The sequence below is a fragment of the Zosterops lateralis genome, assembly GCF_965231275.1.
Source record: "Zosterops lateralis genome assembly, chromosome: Z".
Classification (NCBI taxonomy): Eukaryota; Metazoa; Chordata; class Aves; order Passeriformes; family Zosteropidae; genus Zosterops; species Zosterops lateralis.
Genome location: NC_139800.1, coordinates 65,640,260 through 65,662,011, shown reverse-complemented (window position 1 = coordinate 65,662,011; position 21,752 = coordinate 65,640,260). Strand labels below are relative to the sequence as shown.

Below are 21,752 nucleotides of genomic sequence, written 5' to 3'. Positions count from 1 at the left end.
GGGTTTTATAATTAATAGGCTTTTTACAAGTAATTTTGTAATAAATTTGTGTCCTTCTCAGTTGGGGTAGAGTTGTAGACTCTTTTCTTCTCTGCAATTCATTAGACAAGTCATTATAAAGATGGTTTTCCTGATTGCTGTAGGTAGTTGTTTCCCAGTGTGCCTAGAAAGTTCTTGCTTGAAACTGATCTCTGTTCTCAGGAATTATTAATTTGCCAAGTAGTGGAGTTTGATGTAAGTAATATTGCTTTTCATACAACTCATTGGTTTTTCTTAGTTACAACATACAACTACAGAAAAGTTGGTGATAGAGAAAAAGGTCAAATTGAGGTGAGTTTATGGCTAGACCCCCATTTCAGTGTTTTTGTTCACAGGGAAGAGAAGGGGAAGATTTATTCAGATATTTAGATCTGCAGACCCGAAGATCAAGCTTACACAGTCTGTTAAAAAGCAGTAGTATATGCTATTACAAGAGGACTGCCTATCAAAATGGCTTTTTTCACAGGTATGCAGGCTCTTTGTTATGCAAGAGAATACTTTTTTTTTTTTTTTTTTTTTTTTTTTTTTTTTTTTTTTTTTTTTTTCCCCACAGATAGTGTGTACTGTTTTTTAATGTACAAACTATTTATATTCTGAACATACATTTTGGGAAGTCCTGCTGCATAATTAGTATTAATCTTTCTTTGGCTGTGTTTGAGAGCCTATGTAGAATGGAATGGGAAGGAAATCTATCATGTTGATACCTACTTTAGGACATTAGAATTTAGTAGCTTGGGAGAGCATGCTGGTTTAGTTTGTAATTTTTTTAGAAGTGTTTTTTGTTTCAGACTTGTCATTGAAGTCAACGTTTCTCAGTTCGCTGAGTGCATGGGGATAGCTCCACCCAACATCTACACCCACTGTCAGAACTTTTCATTACACATTGTAGCAAACAAAGAAATTAATGTTTATTGCCTATAAGTCAGGTAATTATCTTTGTAAGTTAGTATTCTATCTTCTATTGGTTACTGATTTCTTGCTTCTCATCCTAATTAGCCCACATTTTCTCTCCTTTTAGTGTCTTTATCCCAGACAGAAAAGGTTTCAATAATATTGCTGAATTTTCTTTGTTACTTTCCTATTTCAGGATTCTGCAGAATGTCCTTGTGGTCCATAAATTCTGCATTCCTTGTGTCCAGTTTCAGCAATAGATCTCTCTCCTAGGCTTTGTTAGCCTCATCCTAGGTCTGAGATCACTGAAGCTTATTTCCAGGTTGATTGGAATTGCTTTAGGAAAGTTTCAGTAATTTTCCCAAACGCCGTTCCCGAAACAGCAGGCTTGTTACCTTGCTAAATGCTGGCTACAGTGACAGGTGACAGAGCAGAAATTTACACTACTTATGATTAATTAAAGCAATAGAAAAGTTAATTAGAAAAGTTATTGGGGAAGTTATATCATTAACTAAGCACTGCATGGTACAAAACGAAGCATTAGTCATGGAAAGGGATGAAGCGCTATTGTTTGAAAGTTACAAGAATTTTCCAACATTTTCCCCCACCGCTACATAGACTCTGTTTTAAAAAAAAATTATAACTTTGTTTGGAAACAGACATAGTAACAGGACTGTCATGTAATTCACTAGCTATAGGAAAAGTGTTTTGTGAGGCTGTAGTAGAAGAATTTGAGCAGTTATGGTCATATTCTACAAGAAGCAGTCATGCTGCTTCTTATCCTCATACATGTTCAGTGTTTCTTCTATTAATGTTATGTAGCAACAGATTTTATTTTCATTTTCATTCTAATGGAAACATTGAAACATTCAGTTAGTTATCACTGATAAGTTAAACATTTAAAATGCCTCTTTATTAAAATAAAATGTGAAGTAAAAATTGCCTAATTTCATTGATGTAGTTCAGTGTTGCAATCCATTCCTTGCCTGCTTGAACCATCTGTAAAGTGCAACATTTTTTTACTGCAGCAATGTTGATGTCATTTCAGTCATCAACAGTTACCTCCATTGCTTTTGTAAGTCCAACATCCTTTGGAACAGGCTTAAGCTTCATCAAACTATGAAATGGAGGGAAGTAGTTTGATCAAACAAGCTCTTAGTTTTATTAAGTTGTATTTTGTATGTATAGTGTCCGAACAAAAATTCTGAGTTCCTCAGCTGTTCTTCTTGGACGCAGGCCATAGTAGTGCTGTCTTTGTAGTTCTAAATTCAGATGCAAGTCTTGCAATGAACTTCCACTTTGTCTCAAGTTGATGACATCTTAGTGTCACATTGCTCCGTCTGGGTTAGTGCTGCTCAGATTTCGTACGTTTTTTCCATAGTTACTTGTTTCCAAAGCACCATCCTAATATTTGATGTGTTTTGAAAACACAGGTTTAAGAGTATTTTTTTGTGTTTTGCAAGGTCTTTTGGTAATTACATTTATCTGGATGTTTGGTCACGTTGGTCTTTACTATTCAAAAAGTGTAAGCTTGTTCTTAGGACCAGAAATTTGGCATGCCTTCATTTGTTAGCTTTTTCATGCAATTAAATAGTGAATTCTAGTGCCCAATGCTTTGAAACATTGTCAGAAATCTACTTATTGTCTTTTAAGGGTCCAAGTGGGTGACCTTTGCACTGCTCTTGCCTATTTAAAAAATACTTTTCCTGTAGCTGATGTGGTTCCTGGTTTGAAATTTTGGTATTCTGTAGCAACTTGCTTTTTTCAGTGAAAATGCTGGCCATCTTAACACTTCGCTGTTAAGTAAAAGCTTCAAGAACATAAGTAGACACTTCATTTTCATGACAAAGGGAAATCAGCTTTCATTCTGAAAGAAAAGTTTGTACTTTCAGGCCTGCACCAATGCCCTTCCAGTGCCCCTAATGCTTGCCTGAAGGAAAGAGTGTCTCTTATCCTCATGTTTAGACATTCTTTGAGTGAAAAATTGCCATTTATAGTGCAAAGCATAGGTCATAAAGGGGCTAAGTAGCTGCGCTTCTTCTACAATAGTAGAAGGGATACCAGACCAAAGTAATCTTGAACTACTCATTATTTTTCTGTTTGTTTGTTTGTTTGTTTGTTTGTTTGTTTGTTTGTGGTTTTTGTGGGGGGGTTTTGTTGTGTCTTTTAAAATTCAGCTGTGTTGTGGAGGGAGAGACACAAGTATTTCAGTTGGACATTCCTCAAAAAAATGCTGTATATGCCTTGTATAATGGGACTTCTGGAGTTGAATGCCTGCCTTCTCTTACTGAGATTGCTTGCAACATCTGTATTTTCTGCTCAGAAAGATCTATATTTAAGACCTCCACTGTTTCTAAGCTGTTTCACACAGAATTTGCAATCCAAGGGCTCAAGTAAAGTCTCCTTGATTAATCTGTATTAGTCATGAAAGACCTGGATGTGTAATGAAGTTTGAGTGAAATTGTTGACTATCAGCAGGTGCTGTACAACAAAAATAATTGCTGTATAGCACCTGCTATGCGCCAGGATCTAGATCAATTTAAAAAAAAAAAAAAAAGCTGATTATATTACAATTTACTTACTTCTGGAATCAAAAGCGTATTTGTCAACAGTTTTAGAGTAAAAGCTTCAGTGCCAGTAATCCTCATGCTACAATTGTCACCTCTCATTGCTGAGAAGATAGTGTCAGCAGGCAGTGCTGAAATACATCAGATTCCAAGGTTAGAAAATCCAATATATGATCATATATTCTTCCACACAGTTGCTTTTTAAGATAAAGCTAAACTGATTTTTAAAAATAAGACAGTATACTAAAAATTGTTTACAGACTTTATCAATACCAGAATTAAAGACAACTGAATACTTCCCAATTTCTTTATATATCTGTTTCTTTAATAATTCAAAGTACCAGTCTTCCTTCTCCTCTGTATTTCAGCAGAATTACTCTATTAGGATTTTGTTCCATGGTGTAGTGGTTTTGGTTCACTAATTTGAGATTTTTCAGTCAATGCACCAAGTAATGTTGGGTCTAATGTTGGCTTAACGCCAGCGCACCTACTAGAATTATGTACTCCTTTTCTGCTGAGAGATGGGATTAGGAGAAGAGCAAAGCAGGCTCAAAACTTTAAAGAGTATAAAAAAAAAACTTTATTGAACTGAAAGAAAAGAAAGAAAATAAGAATCAGAATAAAATCTTCAGAACACTTTTCCTCCTGCCACAGTCTTCTTTTCTTTCCCACTGACGATGTACAGAGACAAAACCTGAGACTTGGGTCAGTTTATCACCTCTAAAATAGTCTTTCATCAGTTCTCTCTCTTTTGCTATATTATGGAGACTTCTCCACAAGAAACAGTTATCTCGTCTCTTCAATTTTCGTGAGTAGCAGCTGTCTGGAAATCTGCAATCATGAAGTCCCTCCCATCTCATGCAGCCTTCACACAGCTGTGTTCGTGGGCCATGTCAAACTTAAGAGGTACTAGTTTAAGGATGGGCTGTTCAAGAGTAAAGGTTCTCTTCATCTATCTCTGAGATCATCTTCATCTCTGGGAAGAGAGGTCTTCTTTCCCTGGGGGCAGAGAGTCTTCGTCACTCTCATCTTCCTCTCTCTGTTCACACTTTTCATGATGTCACAGCTTCGTCAACATTTACTTGCTTAAACATGAATTCCTTTTGTTCATGTCTGCAATTTGAACACTCCATCTCCCCATACTGTTTTCATGAATTAAAGGGCTATTTTAGTGTATCACAGTCCATCACCATGACCTTAGAAAAGAATTTCAGTCAAAGGCTAAGGCATCTTCTCATTCTCCTCCCATCTGGGACTTGACTCCTTTACTAACCTTGATGTCTTCTTGTTGTCTCTCTACACATCTTCACTCTGTCCTTTTTTCTCACTGGAGAGAGGATCAATGTCCTGCAAGCTTCATCTGTGCAATAAAGGTGTTAATATCTCACCCAGGGCCTGCAGAGGGTCACTGATGGTTTCTGCCGGGCGAGGCCGTCCCGGTGACAGATTCAGGCTGCGCTGGGGCTGTGCCAGGGTCTCGGGGGCCCGGCCAGAATGGTGGCAGCCGCTCTGGCCACATGGCTGGTCTCAGACCCCTACTGTGTTTAATTCCAGCTGCAGCCCAGCCCGACTGTGCTGGGGGGAGGGAATCAGATGTTCACAGCCGCTGGGGCTGGGTCTGGCTGGGATGGGGACTCCTCGGGAAGGGCCCGGCCCCTCGGCACAGCACACCCAGCCCAGCCTGTTACCTGTTCCCAGGCCGGAAGAAGAGACTTTTCCCAAGCTTGTTTGTCTTAAAATGTGAGCCTCACAGAGGCATATTCAGCTCTTTAATTTGTTTAACAGGTTGTCAGTATTCAAACAAGCCACTGATTGGTTTTGTCAGGCATGGAGGAAAGTGCTAGCAGCTTCACTTCCATGGGTGGCTTCTTCCCTACTCACCAAATGTCAATCAATGCAAAACCAGCACACATGGTATTCAAATTGTTCAACTAGAAGCATTTCATTGTATAGAACTCTAATTTTAGCCCATTGTAGTGGAGCAGTGACTCTGTTTCCACAAAACCAAGGAAAAAGCTTTACAGAATTCATGTAAATGATTTCTAGCTTTTGCTCTAGCATTTTTCTACATTTTATTTTGTTATTTCAGTGAAAACTACAGGTCTAAATTAAAAATACAAGATGAAAAAGGGCACTTGCTACTGTGATTTTTCTTTAATTCCAAATATAGTTTATTCGTTTATATGTATTGTCCTATATGTTAATGACTTTTTAGAAATCCGATGTCTTGGGGAAGAAATGACAATATAGAATAAGGATACTTAATTCATAAGTGTAAGTGTCTAAATACGTTCAGAATGAGCTCTAGAAAGCTTTAAGTGCAAGGCATAGCTTGGAATCAATTAAACAGTTTTAATTAGGGCAATATTTTTGCTTTTTTTTCCTTTTCCTTGAGTGTCACTGACATTTCGTACAGGGTACCAAGAAGCGCAAAGTATGCCTGAGTACCAGTTAATGTACATATATGGTTATTATATTTTTGTCCTGGAACATCTTCATTAATTTAACATGTTTACACTGTAAATCTATATCCTTGCATTCAGTTAGATTCATTCCACTGTTGTGTTAATGCATGCCATGCAATCAAATAGCCAGAATATTACAAGGCTTCTTTTTAGTTAATATAACACTAATGGGATGTTTGAATCGGCATGGAATTAGGTCTCTGACAAAAGCTTTAGGTGCCAGTCCAAGTGATGGCTTGCTAATTAAATGTCTAAATGTCATTAAGACCTTGAGAACTAGACCTGATTCATAAAGCTTTTTCCAAAAAAAATGTTTCAAGTGTTGGAAGCTGAAAAGAATTAATTCAATGGAGAAAGAGAACTTTTCTTCCTCTAAAACAAGTAGATTTGTGTATTGCTTTGTTTCCATGAAAGAGTAGTTGTCCATACATGACTGTCTTTATACTGTTCCAAATCACTCTCTAAATTTTACTCGTGAGCAAGATGTCCAGGTTTTTTTTGTTGTTTTGGTTCCTTTTTTCCCCCGCACAAGTGAAATAGTGCCCAGAATTATGTAAAGGTAGTGAAGAGTCCATGTGACAGTCTGGTATGCATGCAGCAAGGAAGACCTGAAACTAGTTGTAGTAACAAAGCCTGGTTGTAATTCACTGTTTTCTAATTTACAAGTTTAGTTCAGGCAGTTTAGAATTTTACTTGTTCGTAAAATACTGGAAGATGTGTCTACCTTTAAGGTACCGGTACTGCTGTGGCTGTTTTATTTTTGCTCTCTGCCAGTATATTAACTCTTACCTTAAAAGTCAACTGCTCTGAATGTGGGTGGCTTTGGAAAGTACTTATCTGTTACTTGGTTAGACAGTGTCTATTGTTGGAAAATTTTCTGACTAGTGACATAGAAGTGATGGAGTCCTTTAGAATGCCAGGTAATTGTATGGGCAGTTTGCCAGCTGGTTCACTGTTTGAAGAAGAACTGTCTATTTTGTTCAATCTGTGTTCCTTTAAGTTTACTGTACCATTTCTGAACATGGATGGATAGTGCCTTTCATCATTCTTGCCTCTGTTCTGAATTTTCTAAATTCTAAATATAATTATATTGATTCAGTTCTAAAGAAGCCCCATAAGCTTCAGAACTGCTTTATGTTATGGAAACCTCAAATCCTTAAAAAGACACAATTTTTGTGCTAAAGCAATTCTGCTGCTCCTAGCCTGTAGTGCGGAACACTAGTAGGCACTTGGACTGGCAGTCCAGTGTCTTGGGGAATAAGGCTGTGATGAGCCTCACAACCAGACTTTGGCAGCATTTGCTCTTTGGGAAAGGAAGGGCAATAACCTGAAAATACAAGAACCTCAGGAAAAGTGTCAGCCAGGTGTAGACCAGAAAGCTCCTGCTCTTGTAGCTCACTCAGTGACGCCATGCTGTGGCTCCAGCCTTTTCTGAAAGTGCTTGGACATGGTGGAATGGCCGTGTGCTGTCACAGGTGCTGTCCCACCCTTCTGTGTGGTGGGTGCACATCCAGGCACGCAGGGGCAGTTCTGGTCAAGTCGCTCATCCAGGTGACTTTAGTCCCCCCTGTGTGCGATAGAACATGATGAATGAGTGAGTACCGTGATGGAAACGTTGCACAAAATTTCCAAGTGTCTGGTCACGAGATGGGGCAAAAAAAAAAAAAATCCAGTAAAGCAGAAGAATAAAGAGACTAGAGAACAGCTCATTCATAGTCCTGAATAAGAAAATTTCAATTACTGGCTATTGTGTTTCTGGAGAAGGACTTTGGTTTTCTGTTTGAGTGACAGAAGGGATTTTTGTCAATGGCATGGAATCTCTCCTATTGTTTCTTCCTTGTTAGAACGAGTATTACTTACTGTGAAGATTTCTGCCTTTCTCTTGCCACCTGGGGTAATGAGCTTACAAAATTAACTCCTTCAGTATTGTGGGAAATACTTAAAGTTTTTGGGCTCTCAGCTTACCTTGATTTTCAGGCATTCAATTTCTCTGCAAGACTTCTCTATTTGAGATTATTCTTTGTGTAGAAAGAATGTATTCTTTGCCAAGGTTTTCTTGGGTTTGCTCAGTTTACGTGGGTTTGTGTGGCAAACTTTAAACTTCAATAGTTTGAGTTTTAATATTAAAATGTTACAAATTACTTTTAGCAAGGGATTCAGTATTTGATTAGAAACGCATACATTTATAAAAGAGTAATGGATCAATGAAATGCAAATCCATGCTGAGAAGGACTGTTTCTGTAAAATATGACTAAGGGCCAATATTCTAGCTGACTTGCCATCCTGGTTTAGGGCAAATTTTGAGAGGAAACCTCTGAATGGGGTTCCTTTGGAGAGCAAACCCAAACAGCCCATCCCCTCACCCGGTCTGAGAAAAGAACTTCATTGGAAAAAAGTGGAAAAAACTATTTATTTGACAAACAAAATGCCCACAAGCATAAAGATTGAATAATATGAAACAACAAAACCTCTCGCCACTCTGAAGAGAGATGGCAAAACTGAGAGAAGTCCTTGCCGTGGGTTAGCTCAGCTCTCTCAGTCTCTTATCAGTCCCAGTCCCTTCGGTGCTGGAAAATGCTGAGGTCCAGGTCCCAGTGGGCCGCAGGCACGAGATCACGGCGTTTCTCTGGGGCTTTCAGTCCAGGACAGGTTTAAACAATCCCAAAGGGAAAACAAACAAACAAAAAACCAACCAAACAAACAAAAAAACAGTCCAGGAAGCTTCTTTGCCTCAGCTAGCTAAACTAACTAAAAGCAAACCCCTAAACAAAAAAAAAACCCCTCTCTCTGGCTGCTGTCCATGCATCCGACGAACAACACCATCCCAAGGAAGAAGAAAAAATGGAGAGGAGTGAATGCTGTTTTTCAAAACAAACTGCACGCTTCTTCTTTTCCCGCTTCACTCTCAGAACCAGTCTTAAAGGTACAGAACATAACATACAGCTCACACAGAACAGATGATTGGGGATACAAGTATCATAGATTTTTGAAAATGCAGACTTTTCATTTAAGATTGAAGTATTTGGGTTATGTATTAGAAGAAAAAGTAGTCTTCTAGTACGCTTAGTGATGGAGAGCTTTTAGAACATTGTTGTGTTTTATCAAAATTTTCCCTTCCCATGACTATAGCGATTGGAATCTAACATGTGAAGTACACCAGTCATGTTAGATTTTTATATTGTTACCTCTTCATCTGTCTGTTTTTGTACAGTTGCAACATTATATACTTTAATCATGCAATTCCAACATGGGTTCTAAGACTTAATCCATGCAATTCAAGTATTTGGTTAAGTAGCTGGTGATCTTGGATTCAAGCTGGGAAGAGAAGCTGGCATTGAAATATGTATTCTGTCTAGATCAAGGAATTTCTGCCTTCTCAGTTTATGACAGACTTTAATGTGTTTTTTCTGCACTTTTACTCTACTGATGCTTTATTTGTTCTAGGCATGGATATCAGTCCTTTTTTTCAACTGCTTTTTCCCAGTACTATACTGAAGTAACTTGGGTAGTGGTAAATTTTCAGTAGTAGCGGCCTCAGATGCTGTATTTGTTACTTTGAAGATGCATGATGATTTCCAAGATGATGAATGGCCTAAAGGGCAGTACTTTGTGACTCCTAAAAATGTAGATCATAAAGCACTATTGCTACATGTGTAGAGCTTGGTACTGGAAGCAGCTTGTCTAGAAATATAATGAATATTTCAAATTTGTCTACCTTTTCTACTCTGCAGGTAGATAAATTTTAAAAAGTATCCATGCTGCTTAAATACCAGGCAGAGCAGCTTATGCTTGAATTTTCATTTCCTGTTGGCTATTCAGTATTAGGAGACCTTCATTATCAGGAGAATATAGCATAAGATATTATCGATTACTCATACTTTTATAAAAACACTTCCTTCTCCAATTAAAGGAGGAATGTTTTTTTGCACCTCACTAGTGTTACTGAAATTAAGATTTAATTTAAGATTTAATTTTTGATTTAAAGTTTAAAGATTTAAAGATGTCATTCATTCTAAACCCCAACAGAAAAATATAATTCCCAGCACCCACACCAGCAACACATATTTTGAATTGGGGTTGTGTATTTTTAGCTTTCTATAAACTGACTAAACTGTATGCCAAATGAGGAGGGGGAAAATTTTAGTATGCCACTATTGCGTAGAGGCTTGTGTAATAGCAAGTCCCTAAGGGAGTGAGACCCAAATAATAAGCTGAAGAGAGTAAGAATGCTTCCAAAACAAAAGCTAACCTGCAATATGACATGAATCATTATTTGCAATGATTAATATGGCAGTGAGTAGAAAAACTGCCTGTTGGCCAGGTGTCTTGGAGTGTTGTGCTACCTGAGAGCTCAAGTCCATTCTTGTCCCGGTTTTCAGCTGAGATAGAGTTAATTTTCTTCCTTCTGCAGGAGTGCTGCCTCCTGCAGCAGCTCATTTCTGCATGCACAGAAATCAATTAGTGGGGAAGTTCTACATTGGTCCTGAGAAAAGAGCTGGGGGATTTTCTTTCTTAACCTTACCAAGCAATCAGTTGTATGGTGTGAGACTTGATTATAAGTGTTCCAAGACATTATCACTATATGCACACTGCAAGGAATTAAATTCTTACCTCATTAACTGAACTGTACATTTTAATATATTTCAGTCTTGGAGTGGATCCCAGCATTGTTGAGTGTGACCCTTACATTAGAGTCTGTAGAACAGTAAAAATTGGTATTTTTTCAAATATCTTGTCTCAACTTGTGGGCTCAGCTCCTGCTAAACTTTTGTGGTTTGATTAATCACAGTGATGTTGGGAAATTAATTTCCAGTTTGTCTGATCTGTGCTCATGGATCTCTTTAAACTTATGACACTTGAAAATATTTTCAGTATATATAGTGATAAAAAACAGCGTATCTTTTTCTAAACCAGCTAAGTTGTACTCCTTAAACCATACAGCATAAATCTTCCTTGACAAGCCATTTTTACTTGTGGTCTTTCTTCAAACTCTCTAGTAATTACTTTTATGTACTGAAATGTGGAATTTTTTTTATATTTTTGAGTATGATGTATGTGTCCTCAGATTCCTTGCCAACACTTTATCTTGTAAATTATCGTTTTTCTAGATTGATTTGATACAGTTGTCCTGTTGAAGCTAAGATCCTCTAAGGCTTTAGCCTTAATTTTAAGTGTTCAAAAGATTATAATTACGGTGAGAACTCACAGCCATGACTTAGCAAGATCTTTGTGTTTCTAGACCTTGTCACAGCCTTTAGTAATGCAGTGGGTTTTAAGAAACTTGTCTCTAGCTGAAACATTTTTAATCTTAGCAGACTTTGAGAATGGTCACAGTTAATGTACATTTTTTGGAAAAGGTCGTTGCTTAGAGGAGTGTATAAAAATTAACTTTCCCTCCTTTTCAATACCAATGGCAAAAAACGTGTTGATGACCCTTAGCTAAACAGATGACCTGCAGCTAGCTGATTTATTACTACTAAATGTCAGAATGCTTACAAGACATCAGCTCTTGCATTAAGAACATCTGGTTGAAACCAAACAAAGGGAGGACTGAAAAGAAGACTGTGAAGAAAAAGGTAAATATTCCACTGATAGAGCTTCCATTTGTGTAGAATTCTGGGATGCTCCTGGGCACTATAAAGCTTATATAACCATGTAGCATCCATCTTTCAGCAGGGACTTCTGTCAAGTGCAGTGTAACAGGAAACTGAATCTGACCATCCCCTTGCACACACAGTCATCCATGTGTCATGTGAGTACTGTGACTCCTTATGGTTAATGCTGAGTATGAAGAAGCAGCAAAATAGGGCTTTATCTTGTAACCAAGGTCACTGCAAATGTTCCCCAAGTGTGCAATCAGTGTAGATCTGCCATCAGACAGACCCAGAGTCTTACATCTCCCAAGAAACATGGGAAAATATACTGGCTTTTACCTTTGTTTAAGCATATTTTCTAGTCTGTGGCCCCAATGGGAAAAGAGAAAAATTATGAATGAAAAAAAGTCCTCTAGGAATAACCTTTTGTCTTAACTTTCAATAAACTGACTTAACTGTGTGCCAAATGAAGAGGGGGAAAAATTAATATGCCACCATTAATAGCAATTCCCTAAGGTAGTAAGACCCAAATCATCCAATGACTTTTTTATGGTGAATAATAAGCTGAAAAGAGTAAGAATGCTTCCAAAACATCCTGAGGTATGCTGTCCAAGGAGTTTTATACTGAAGATGTTCAGCCTTCAATACCAGACTACTGAAACAGAATTACAAATGGGCTAAAAGGTGTGATTACAAGTTTTCAAATTTGCTGGATAAGCAGTTGGAGTGAGTGGGTTGGCACATACCAACACAGTCTGGTCAGTGGGGTAAACTACACCTGAAAGTCACTTTATCTGATCACTGTGAACTCACTTTCTGGACATTACAGACAAATGACAAGATTCCCAGCTCTCATCTCTAAAATCAGCTTCCAAATTTCTTCAAAGGTTGAGCCATTTAGTGCATTGAGTAAGCACCATCCATGAAGCAAGAAGTGAAAATTACAATATGCAGATTCAGTAAACTACCAAACAAGCCTGAAAGAGCTACAGCAGAGGAAATGAAGTGATACAATGCCAGGATAGTGTGATGTTCTTAATTAGTGGATGAGGAAATCATAGGTAATGTAACACGAAATTGTGTCAGGTGGTACTTATTATATAGCTGAGATAGAAGAGTGGATGGTAAAACACTGAATTAACGTTTTCTAAACAAACTCTCTTCATTATTGCTTTACTGTTTTTGGAACATGTGACTAATATTGCAGACTGGGCCATGGCTCCTCACTAGAGCTAACTGATGTGAGGAAGGAAGCAGTATTTCTCCTTTATTTTTTTTTTCCAAGCAAGAAAGCTTCATGCAGATGGAAAAACTTAGTGAGAGGGAAGAAAGTATGAGTGGGAGATGCCCCAGAGAGCAGACTACTTCTAGACAAAAGTAAGGAATTGGCAAACAGTAGAGAGCATTAAATAGTAAAGGATTTAAAGAGCAAATGATGTATTTCTGTATGTCTGACTTAGTTATGAAATAACTAAACAAGCTTGCATTTTTCTGCTTTTCTCATTTAGCTTATGATACATGTCTGTGAGGTAGTTAATTGCCCCCTGTGAAAGACAGACCTTGTCATTGCTTGTGGAAAAATCTTCTCAAGTTCAGGAACTGGTAGCACAACTTACTGGGGAAAAAAAAAAAAAAAAAAAAAAAAAAAAAAAAAAAAAAAAAAAAAAAAAAAAAAAAGTGGAATTTAGTACATTCATATAGAAAAACATCTATTCTCACTACAGAAAATTCCTGTCTGTTTTTGTAAGACTACTGCATGTGTTCTAGATAATGATGCATTGGGAACAATGACAGTTCTTTTCTTCATTCTTTCTTCATCTGCATGAGAAAGGCATTCCTTTAGGTTCTTGATCCTCAGGAAGTCTTTTTCTGATGACCTTTATATAGTTGGAAGTTCCTATAGTTGAGGAAATAATATGCAATATATCTGAGAGAATTTTGATGGAGAATGCAGGGCTACAGCTCTTAATGGCCAAAACAGTGATATTAATGCCATTGGGAGCAAGTTATGAGTTTTCTCAAATGGGTATACACAAACTTTAAAAGTAAGTGGGTAAACACAAACTAATAGAAGACATGACACACTGGAGAAGATGCCTTCACCACTGTCAAGTCAGCACTGCACAGTTGCTTTCTGTTTGACCCTGGTGGCTTCAGCCACACTGAAAGTTGCCACTTAGGAAGCTCTGAAAAGCCACTACACTGGGACTGTGAGAGCTTGGCAGGCAAGAGACATCAACTTTCTCCTGCCTTTCACAACAGCCTGGCAGTTGTGGGGCTGCCGTGCCGCCACTGCTCAGAGGAGAAGCACCAAAATCAGGGACTGGCACACCCCTGGTCTGTGCTGGGGTTCTGGTCTGCTGCCCACCGTAGCCACAGTCTCTGTCCCAGCTGGGGCCAGGGTGTTCCCCGATATACATATACCAGGATGTGACCTGTAAAACCTAACTAAGACAAGGAGTTGTTTCCCTTAATAATTTTGAATTGGTTTGGTAAATGGTACTTTCAAAAGCAGTTATATACCTCATTAAACAAAATTACTCCTACAGTTCTGGGGTGCGTTACACCACACTGGTATTCCTCACATGGCACTTTTAAATTATTTTTTTTAAACAGAAAAAGGGGGAAATACCTGGTGCTATCTATACCTTAAATCACTTGATACAAAGGATTTTATCTATTTAAAGATGTATCTCTCTATAGATAAAGATTTTGTATATTTAAAGATATGAGAAATATATATTAAATATATATATATTTATATATTTAAAGATCTGAGCTCTCTTTAAGGAAGTGAAACACAATCCCAAATTAAGACAGATTATTTTCCCTGTTGGTTGGTTTTCCCAGGGTTCTAAGGTTGAAATGTTTTCTCTTTATAGGGCTAAGTTGTAAGTTTGTAACTTCCAAGTAATGAGCCTGCAGCCTGCCAGTTTGAAAACTTGTGTTGTTGGTAATCCCATCTGACAGCTCCTGGTAATGAAAGTTACATCTTCAATGATACATGGGATATATCACTGGCTGGGAGGGACTAGGCTTGTCCAGTAGGGTGGAAAGTCTTGCTGGAACTAGGTTTATCATTTGTGTCGTCATGCTGTCTTTGTCATCTTATCTGCAAGGATCTCTGCAGAAAATGACAAAGAACGCTTTGCATTTTTTTAAACAGAAAAGGGGGAACTGTGACGGCTTCAGCTGGTCTGTAAACTGCACAGATAATTTGGCCATAACACACACGAACTAGACCAGCCTGACTCGTTAGAGAGTAGAACAAGTCCTCGAGTATAATAGTAATAGGTCAGATTCAAGTTCAAACAGGGGATCTCAGCCAATCCCTTTGAACCATGAATGCACCCATATCGTTGGCCAGTGAGCTGGGCAGAGTTAAGACCCTTAACCAATCACCTGTGTAAGCACAGGAAATTTGAAGCCCTTAGAAATAAGGAAGTTCCTAGAAAGGAACTCTGAACAATAAACTTTGGCTGTTGCTGCATGATCTTGGTGTGTTCTTGTCGCATTCCTATCTCCAGCATTTTCTGTTGAAGTAGTCGTGATCTTAAGAGGCAGATAGATAACCTGGGGAATGTACTTTATGTTTTTAAAAATTTAGACCTTAATCTATTCAGAAATTCTAATTAGCACTACTTAGTAGTGGGTCGTAACAGTTAACAATAATTTTATTTGGTCTCAAAATGTGTTTTTATAAATGCAGTTGGAAACTCCACATAGATTGCATCAAAAATTGCATTTAAAATCTTGCCAATTCTGTTTCTGGACTGAAATTCCCTCTGATTGTTTGAGGATGCTGGGCTGAGTAGGCTGCAGGGATCTTGTCCAAAATCTTGGAAGTAATTTGAAAGTGAACAGGTATCTTTAGATAATAAAATTTTCTGTCCTTTAGATAATAAAATTTTCTGTCCTTTAGATTTGATAGCTTACATGGATTAATGCAGAGATTTGAGTCATTTAATGGATTTAAAAGGGTGGGTTTATGTAATATCTTGCAGGTATTGCTAAGTCTGTCTTTGTAATGGTTTCCTTCAAAGAACGAAAAAGTCATCTTGTTCCATCTGCCAGATAAAAAATAACTAGCCAAAAATAAACTTAGTCTAAAGATTTTCCTGTACAATTCTTCTTTTTTCCTGCGACCCTGACCTTTTTTTTTTTTTCCTTTTCAAACAGTGTTTTGTTGGCATCAGTTTTATTAGGAAAATCCAATACAGCACAGATACAGTAGTTTTGAGGGAATATATTCACCTGTAAAGCAGTGGTTTGACACCACTGGAAGATGCAATATGGGAAGGGTGAAAGCATGCTGTTTATTAAACTGAATTTCACTTAATATTGGATTTTGCTGCAGGGGCAAGTCCATTTGACACAGACCATAAGCTGCCATGTTTATGAAATCATAACAGAATGGGCGTTACTGTGAAGGAGGAAGGGAAGGCTTTTTCCCTCCCACTCAGCTGTCATCTTGGCAGAAAGCATTAAAGAATTTTTTGCTTCTGCTTGTTCTGCAAATAAATGTGGGACTTCAGGCTACAGAGCAGGGAATTTGCTCAGGTTGAGACTCCCAGACTGAAAACAATTAACCAGTACCAGAAGTACCAAAATCTTTTCACTTAGTGGGAACTAGAGTTAGTTTTTCAGAGCTGAAGATGCACTGTGGTGTGTGTAAATGAATATGTTACATAACCTTCCATCTTTAATACACCTAGTTTGGGTTCTAGAAAATTAACTGTACTTCCAAAAGCTTAGTTTTTCACTTTTAAGTGTGGAATTTGGCTTTAAAGTACATAGCATTTCAGTTTCTCTGGTTCTCTAGTGTCATCTTTGCACATGTAGTCATTCCAGGCTGTGTGGTACGTGCCACTTCTGAACACTTGCCACCCTTCGGTTTTAAAACTATTACTGGATCAACCTGATTTGATATTAAGCTACAACTCCTATTGCAACAACTTGCCAACTGATAACACAGGTGTTGAGTGGTGTGTGTGTTTATTTGAATGTACACTTATATGAATGTAAAGAATTTTAGTATGAAGAGAGCTTCACAACAACAACTGGGAGAGCACTTGGGTTTGCTTTTCTGAGAGGTGGAGGAGTGCTGTATATCACTAAGATATCTAGTAAGATGGCTTTAGGTCTAATGCCTAGCTAGGTTCTAAAATTTGTGTTAAGAGTACTGTGACAATTTGTTACAGCTGAGGGAGGATGAACTTGGTTGCTGTGAAATGGAATCAAGTAGATCATAAACCACAGGATGTCAACAATTACTGTAATTAATAGAAGCTTTATATCAAAAAATCATAAAACCTGGAACACCTTTGAGTAATGGCCCACTTAACTTTGGCTTAAAGTGTTTTACCGTAACAGCTGAAGCAACAGTACCTCTGCAGTTAGCCTGAATGGTGAAGTGAGAGAGAATTTTGTGTAAAACTATCCTGAAGGTAGCAGATGACATGTCACACATCCTCTTAATGGTAAAGATGTTTGATAAAAGGATGTCTGGTAAAGAGCATCTTTTCTGAGTGTGGATTGTTGCCTACTCTGACTGGAAAAAGGAGGTGTGAGGAAACAGCTGAAATGACATTAATAGCGTTTAAGTGGTATGTGGTGCAATTGCTCAATTGCATGCACAGGCTTGCAGTACCTTTTAGTTCATCCCAGCCACGAGGTTCCTACATTTCAGCTTGTCTCATGCAAATCAAAAACATTATTATAGGTAGAATGAAGGATTATAATAAGGCATATCAGGATATATGATTTTAGTGAGTTGCCTATCCTTATGTCCCCTTGTATAAGCATGAAACTCCATAATTTATGTAACATAACACAGGGAAAGGCATTGTTCTGCTTTAGGTAAGGAACCATTACATCTTTTCAGATGTCTTCTATCATGCCCTATTTTGTTGAGATGGGTTGCACTGCCCATTGATCTATTCTTGAATAATTCTAGGGGTTTTAAAGGTTTAATATTGTGCTGTTTCTGCAAAGCTGACTTTTATATAGAAGTTTTTTTTAAAGATTCCTACAGAACCTGTTATATAGATAATAGGATTTTGAAGTTAAAAAAAAAAAAAAAAAACAACCAGCTGAAATATGGCTTAATTTCTGCTGTCTCTTGGATTTCAGTAACGTGCTATTGTGAAGTTTTAGGTCATCCTCATGAACATGTTATAGCCTTACCCTTGGAGAGAGATGATTTCTGGAAGGAGATTATAAAACAGTTTCATTAATTGATTTCTTTCATAAATAATACATTTGTCTTTTAGAATTTTCCCAACCTGTACTTATTGTTCTGATTTAACATAGCTTAAATGCATATTAGATTAGATTAGGTTAGATATATTAAATATTAGATGTTATTAGATATTATATTTGCTATTAAGCTACCAAGTAGCCGTAATAACTTCATATCTGAAAAGCACATGAAAACAGTACCTGACTGAACCGCAGAGAAATCTGCGATGCCCTTGAAGGACACGCTTCCTGCTGCGATTTTATACAGTAGTGTATCAGATTATTTCTAGGTGAGCGGCAGCAGCTTTAGTGCTAATACTCGCAGAACCTCGTTCGTTTTCACATGTGAAATGTTAACCGTTCGGGTCGGGGCAGGCGGGCGAAGAGCGGCGGCGGCTCCGGGAGCGGCGGGGCCCGGGCGGCATTGCGGCGCGCGCGCTCGGTGTCGGGGCCGCGCCCGGGGCCGCGCGCGGAGCTCCGCCCGGGGCGGGGCGGGGGCGGGGGCGCGCGCCATTGGCTGGGCCGCACGTGACCCGCGGGGCCGCGCCGTGCGCGCGGCGCTGGCACAGCCGGTGGCGCGGGCGGGGCCGGAGCGGGCGCGGGATGGAGGCGCGGCGGCCGCGGCCATGGGGTGAGTGAGGGAGAGAGAGGGGAGGGAGGCAGTGAGGGAGTGCGGCGGCCGCTCGCCGCGCCGCGGACGGGCGGGGGCAGGGGGCACGGAGCGCTTTCGCGGGTTAAGGAAAAAAAAAAACCAACCAAGCTTCCCCCCCCTCCCCCCACCGCCACCCCCCGGAAAATGGGAGAAAAGGCTGGGGCGCGGGGAAGGGCTGTCGCCGGGCGGGCGGGCACGGCGGGGAGCCGCCGGCGGCGGGATCGAGCGCAGCCCGCCGCAGGCACAAAGCCCCGCGGAGCCCCGGCGCGGGTTCCGGGCCCGGCAGGAGCGGCAGGAGGAGCGGGGGAGCGGCGGGCAGGGGTCTGGGGCGGGCAGGGCCGGGGAGGTGCCCTGGCGGGCGCTGGCCGCGGCCGCACGGCCCCGCTTTGTTATCCACGGGCGGCGGCGGCCCCGGTGCCGCAGCGCGGGGGACGCGGGTGGGCGGCAGCGCCCGCCTGCCCTGACTTCTCCCGGATTCATTTAACATCACAAAGACGTGCTTGGGTCCGCGACTTAACCTGAATGCTGTGGGAAACCTTGATAAATTATGTATGAAGCAGTGGGTCTTTTCTTCCCCTTTGTCAGATACGCAGCTTTTATGCTAGTAATTAGGTCATTGCTAGCAGAGCGCTCCTCGCTCCTGCAAAAATGTGTTGCGATTTTTGGAGGACGCTGTGCTGCTAGATCGTTTCATCCCGTTCGGGTTTCGTGTCAAGATACCATTCTTCCTGTTGAGTCACATGGAGGACCTTGTCTCTGGGCTGCAAGGGGCATTTTTCCTTTGATAGGATTCACTTCACAGGACCAGCAGGGCCCGGTTTTGACTTGATTTGGAGAGTCATACCCTGAAAAATGCCTTTTCAAGACACACACAACGTCTTAGTGTGCATAGAAGTATTTTCAGTAGATTGCAGTGCGTACCTGAATAGCACAGTATAGATCTATTTCCGTTTTTAGGTACTTCTTCCACCCTTTGCTGTTTGTTCTGTTGAAAATGATTCTTCATGGTTTTTTTTTCCTACTGTCTTTTTACTATTTGGTTATTTTTTTCTGTTATCTAATGCATATAATAGTGATGATAATAATAATAATGAGTATTTTGTTAAGATTATAGTTCTTTGAAAATGCACATAAGCATGTATACTGGAAAGCCATTTCCTGGAAGCAGAGTCTTCTGTATTTTTAAGGAGACTTAAAGTAGCTGTTAAAATGCTCTTCTCCTTCTCAGTTCTGTTAAATAACAGTGATGCACAAAAAAAAAGGTTTGATGAAGAAAAGCCTCAGTTAAAATACCTGCCTTACAGGTCCCCTCAAAACATTTTCTGTATATACCATTATTTTTAGAACCATGAGTCTTCTGTCTTACCAGTGAGAGAGGTTTTGGATAATACTACACTTTAAAATGTCACTCGAGAACTTACTATTTGGAGTAACTGGTTTCAAAAGGTAGATTGGTGATGCTAGATATTTCTGCTTTGGCATTTTGAATCTTCATTATAATTGCTTAAATGTTAAGCAGAAGATGCAGAGGTGTTGTCACCCATTTTTTTTTTTTTTTCTAAAAGGAAAGAGAATGACAAAAGCACGGTAGTGATTATTATGATTATTATGGTGATACTTCTTCCTGTACCTTTTTAACTCTTAAATGGTATGATTTGGTGTAACCACTGTAGTAGTTCTTTAAGTCTTAAAATGGTAACTTGAATAAAAGATCACTTTTAAATATAATACTTTAAATTACGTATGGGTGCAAGCTTTCCTAAACATCATGCCTTAAATACAAAATTATGATTTTGATAAATGATATGGTTATGATAAATGTTCTGATACATCTTGTAACAGTATGCTATTGTTATATCAGCATGGAATAATGCAGCACAAGTTGGAAATGCATGTGGCTGCCATTGGTTCTCTTGGTCTCTAAATTCTTATGTTGGATTTCAATATGCATCTTAATTCAGTTGGTAAAATATTTGTGTTGATGACATAAATAAATTCTTTTATTATCAGTGTGGCAAAATCCTGTTTAAAATAGGCAATATTGCTAATGATGTGCTGTGATGGCAAATCCTACCATAAAGACCTAGTTTCCACTAATGGTTTTCCTGAACTGATGCAGCACCTGTGTGATCTGGTGCTGATACATTTCCTGCAAGACAAATGGTCTTCATGTCCTTAAAAGTGCTGAAGATAGCCCTGATAGTCACCCAAGATGGAGAAATACTTATTTATTGGAAATTATTTTTATAATATATAATAGAATTTTTTATAGTACATATAATGTTTTTAATTACAACTGTTTTATTTCACATCAGTTATTTTGAGCTTATGTTTTCAGGTAAAATAGAAAAGGAAATACCTGTCTCAGCTTTTTAAATAGCTTAAATTTTGTGGAATTGAATCCTTAAAGATTATGGGAAATGTAAACAGGATGAGGTCATGTGCAGTGAGGGCATACACAATTAGTCATGAATAACAAAGATGATCCTCTTGAAGGATCAGTGTTCAGGCTTGTGAATCATTTCTGATCCAGCGTAAGTTATGATTCAAATGATGTCTGGAGTGGTTTGTGTTCAATATAGTATTTAAATGCAAATCATGTTTCAAATTTTCAGAGTCACATTTTGAATACAGCATGACTAACCAGCTAAGGAACTTCCCAACCCAGAATTATAAAGGAAGAAGTGGGAATTTTCTTGACAGTGTAAAGAAACTGAACTTGACAGTTCATAGCCTGAAACATACGACTTCTTGATTTTACTCTTTTCATATTAATAAGAATGGTTTTTTCATTGTTAGCATTCTTTAGTGAAATTCCAAACATTAAATTATTTCTGCTTTTTACACAAATACACACTTGACCTTTATCATACTTGACATATAATGGGGCACACAAGTGTTCAGACCATGGTGTTGTCATTCCTTCTCCTCACAGTCTTTTACGGAATGCTGAGCATGGATCACTTACCACTTTTGGTTAAGGTGAACAGATGATGCTTCTGTTCATGGTTGGTGAGTTCAGGCCAAGTATTGAATTTACAGAAGTATCCCAAAATATAATGATGGATTGAAAGCTCTTGCCAAGTTATGAATTAATTTCCGAAAGAATTAAACACAAAACCCCAGTCTTTACCCAGTCCCCACTCAACAGGAATTAGGAAGGTCAAGTATAGTAACATTTGAGTGTTTTAATTTGCTGTCCACAAAAACAGCCTATATGCAGAAGTGCATAGAAAAACTAAAAGTCGTCTTCATGCAACTGAAGTTTAGAGAAAATTGTGTAGTCTTCTTTTAAAGGGACCAA

General features: G+C 38.8%; 1 protein-coding gene across 1 annotated transcript in view; it reads left to right on the top strand.

Moving 5' to 3' along the window:
• The first annotated feature begins 18,401 nt into the window (after window positions 1-18,401).
• APC (APC regulator of WNT signaling pathway) overlaps window positions 18,402-21,752 on the top strand; it is a 67,195-nt gene continuing 63,844 nt past the window's right edge. The window contains exon 1 of the mRNA XM_083883893.1: window positions 18,402-18,427. The gene's annotated coding sequence lies outside the window, so the exon portion shown is untranslated. The remainder of the gene's footprint in view (window positions 18,428-21,752) is intronic.